General features: G+C 52.1%; 1 non-coding gene across 1 annotated transcript; it reads left to right on the forward strand.

The window, feature by feature from the left end:
• The first annotated feature begins 236 nt into the window (after positions 1-236).
• LOC112272087 lies at positions 237-375 on the forward strand. Its single transcript, XR_002965784.1, has one exon. It is a non-coding gene; the product is annotated as a small nucleolar RNA Z247 (small nucleolar RNA).
• Positions 376-4226: the final 3851 nt, after the last annotated feature.

A 4226-nucleotide genomic window follows, 5' to 3' on the forward strand; every position in this document is an offset into this window, starting at 1 on the left:
TGGTCATGATCGCCCTCCTCGCCTCCATGACCGAGGATATCCTCGGACAGATGACGCAGCTCACCACCGCTCGCTCCGTGTGGTTGGCGTTGCATGAGTCCTTCGCGTCTCAGAACCGCGGCCGCGTCATGCAGCTGCTCTTTCAGCTGTCCAACTTGAAGAAGAAGGACATGACTGCATCGGAGTACTTCACCAGGATGAAGGGGCTGGCTGATACAATGGCGTCTATTGGCAAGCCCCTCTCCGACGAGGAGACGCTCGGCTATATGCTTGCTGGTCTCGGATTGGAGTATGAGCCTTTGGTCACGTCCATCACCACCAAGGATGAACTGGTGACCCTTGGCAGCTTCTATGCCCACTTCCTCAGCGCCGAGCTTCGCCTCGAGCAGCAGAACGCTGCCACCGACATCCACTCCTCCGCCAACTCCGTCACCCGCGAGAACGACTCTCACCGTGGTGGCCGTGGTGGACAGGGAAGTGGCCAGAACCGTGCCAGCACCAACAGTTGCGTAATCGCGGCAATGGCAACGGCAAAGGCCGGAGCAACCTCAAGTGCCAGGTGTGCTCCAAGTTCGGGCATGATGCCCTTCATTGCCGCCAGCGGTTCAATCACTCCTACCAGCCAGAGGAGAATCGTGAGCGACCCGGCAACGCCACCAGCACCGGGAACTACTCTGTCGACAACAACTGGTACATGGACAGTGGCGTGACGGACCACCTGACAAGCGACCTCGACCGCCTTCACGTTCACGAGCGCTACGGCGGCAAGGACCAGGTTCAGGTCGCCAACGGAGCAGGTTTGCACATCTCCCATGTTGGTCATTCAACTATTTCTGGCTCTTCCGCACCTTTACATCTTCGAAATGTCTTACATGTGCCACATATAAACAAACATCTCTTATCCGTCAACAAACTTGTTACTGATAATGACGCATTTGCTGAATTTCATCCTCACTTTCTTTGTGTAAAGGATCGAGCAACGAGGGCAATACTTCTGTGTGCTAGGAGCCGTGGAGGTCTTTATCCGGTGCCAAGCCTGAAGTCATTTTCTTCAGCACTCCTTAGTCGTCGTCGTGCTCTTTCCAGCGCCCGGATCACATCAGATCTCTGGCATAGGAGACTAGTTCATCTGTCCAAAAATGTCGTTGATTCAGTTCTTAGTTTAAACAAGTTTGCTTGTGCACCGTCAAACAATTCTAGTATTTGTGATGCTTGTCAACGTGCCAAAGTGCACCAATTACCGTTTCGAGATCCCTCTCATATTTCTCATGCACCTCTTGAACTTGTTCATTCCGATGTGTGGGGCCCGGCCATTACCTCTGTTGGAGGATTCAAATACTACGTGAGCTTTGTTGACGATTTTAGCAGGTTTACGTGGATCTACCTTCTTAAACGAAAATCTGATGAAAAGCATGCTTTCTACACCTTTCAAAAACTTGCCGAACGTCAACTAGCCACTAAAATCAAAGCTGTTTGGGGGGGGGGGGGGGATATCGCCGACTCTCTCGGTTCTTCTCGTGTGAAGGCATCTCTCACCGAGTTTCTTGCCCACACACATCCCAACAGAATGGCATAGCTGAGCGCAAACATCGACATCTAGTTGAGACAGGCATTGCTCTTCTCGCTCATTCATCCTTGCCGGTGCGTTTTTGGGACGAAGCTTTTTTGACCTCGTGCTACTTAATCAATCGCATGCCCACTCGAGTCCTCCATCAATCCTCTCCCATCGAGAAGTTGTTCCATGAACGACCTGATTATACCTTTCTCCGCTCCTTCGGGTGTGCTTGTTGGCCCAACTTACGTCCCTACAACAATCGGAAGCTTGAATTTCGCTCTCGGCAATGCACGTTTCTCGGGTACAGTAATATGCACAAAGGGTACAAATGTTTGGATAGGTCAAGTGGGCGTATCTATATCTCCCGTGACGTCATCTTTGATGAGCACGTCTACCCCTTTGCATCTACCACATCTGCTTCCTCTCCTCCGATCACTCCACCATCGATCTTTCCTTTGACCGAGCCAGTCATTGTTGATGATCGCATGCGGCGTTATGATGTGTCTAACCTTGCTAATCCTGCTCCAAGTGGTGCTTGTTCTGATGGAGGTTTCCATTCAAGCTCAAGCGGAGGTGGCCCAGGCTCACCTCTGTCCTCAGGTGCTACGTCGACGCCTGATGATCCTGCCGCGGAACCTGCCACGGCTGCCCCGGATCCTGCCGCCACTGCCGCGGGTCCTGCGCCTCCTTGCGTCACCACTCGGCTTCGCAACAATATTGTGAAGACCCTGGTGCCTACCGATGGCACTGTGCGTTATGACCCCCGACGCCGTGCCTTCTCGCTACACCCGCTTCCTACTGCGAAGCTCTCGTCGACTCCAACTGGCGCTCTGCAATGGAGTCGGAATTCTCTGCCCTTCAAGAGAACAAGACATGGACGCTTGTTCCGCGCCCGTCTGGCCAGAACATCATCGGCTGTAAATGGGTCTTCAAGGTGAAAAACAAAGCTGACGGCTCCCTGGACAAACTCAAAGCGCATCTCGTCGCCAAAGGCTTCACGCAGCAACATGGGATCGACTACTCCGACACCTTCTCCCCAGTTGTCAAGCCAGCGACTGTCCGTCTTGTGCTCTCCCTTGCTGTGTCCAAAGGATGGCAGCTTCGTCAGATTGACATCAGTAATGCCTTTCTGCATGGGATCCTCACCGAGACAGTCTATATGCAGCAGCCCCCCGGCTTTCAAGATCCATCTCGCTCTGACTATGTGTGCAAGCTCCACAAGTCTCTGTATGGCCTCAAACAGTCTCCGCGCGCCTGGTATTCTCGTCTCAGTGACCGGCTACAACAGCTCGGGTTTACCCCGTCCGCGGCTGATACTTCGCTGTTCATCTTTTGCCATGACGGGATCACTATCTATATGCTGGTATATGTGGATGACATAGTCCTTGCCAGCTCCTCTCAAGTTGCTCTGACTAAACTTCTGTGCCAGCTATCCGCCTCCTTTCCTGTCAAGGATCTTGGTGATCTCAATTACTTCCTTGGGATCGAGGTGGCCCGCAATTCAGGGGGGATACGTCTCACTCAGCAGAAGTATGCACTTGATCTCCTTCGGCGCACTCATATGGAGAATTGCAAGCCCATCTCACCCCAATGTGCATACAAGAGAAGCTCACTCGTGATGCTGGCCGTCTGCTTGGTGAGGCTGATGCTTTCAGCTACCGGAGTACAGTAGGTGCTCTCCAGTATCGCACGCTTACTAGACCGGATCTTTCTTATGCTGTGAACAAAGTGTGCCAATACTTGTCGCAGCCCACTGATGTTCACTGGGAAGCGGTGAAGCGCATTCTTTGGTTTGTCAAAGGGATGGTAAACACTAGTCTGACTATCAAGCGCTCCAGCTTCACCTTGCTCAGCATGTTCACTGACGCCGATTGGGTAGGATGCGGCGATGACTGGTGATCAACTGGTGGCTTGGTGGTCTTCTTCGGGCCTAACCTTGTGTCATGGAGTGCCCGGAAACAACCGGCTGTCTCTCGTTCCTCGACTGAAGCCGAGTACAAAGCTTTGGCGAATGGCACAGCCGAGGCGACCTGGATCCAGTCTCTCCTGAAGGAGCCGAGTTCCTCGGGCCCGAGCGCCTGTGTTGTAGTGTGATAATCTTGGAGCAACATATCTCACAGCTAATCTAGTTTTTCACGCACGCACAAAACACATCGAGGTGGATTTCCACTATGTCAGGGAGAAGGTCGCAATGGGGGCTTTGGATGTACGATTCGTCTCCTCGGCTGATCAGGTAGCCGATGCCTTCACGAAGCCGGTCACCAAGCAAATGCTGGAGCATCTTCGGCGCAATCTCAACCTCGTTACGAGTTGACATTGAGGGGGAATGTTAACCGAAGGAAATTCTGTTGCCGTAAATCCCTGTAGCTTATCCAACAACAGCAACAAACTCTTGTACTTATCTCTTTGTAATCCTTATCTAACCCCTTGAGGCATATAAATATGAGGCAGGCCGGTGAGGGTTACTCACGGCAAATAATCTACTTCCCTGTGTTTCTAACTAGTTGCCACCAAGTTTGATGAGGACATGGGTGCAGGATGCCTTTCTTGATCGCTTTTATAGCACCCAAAGGATTGTGGGCATCACAGAGCTGACCCAAACTGAGCAAAGAGTTAATGAAAAGGCTACGGATTTCATTAACAGATGGAGGAACCTAAGCCTGCATTGCCC

This window comes from Brachypodium distachyon, chromosome 3 (genome assembly GCF_000005505.3).
Source record: "Brachypodium distachyon strain Bd21 chromosome 3, Brachypodium_distachyon_v3.0, whole genome shotgun sequence".
Lineage (NCBI taxonomy): Eukaryota > Viridiplantae > Streptophyta > Magnoliopsida > Poales > Poaceae > Brachypodium > Brachypodium distachyon.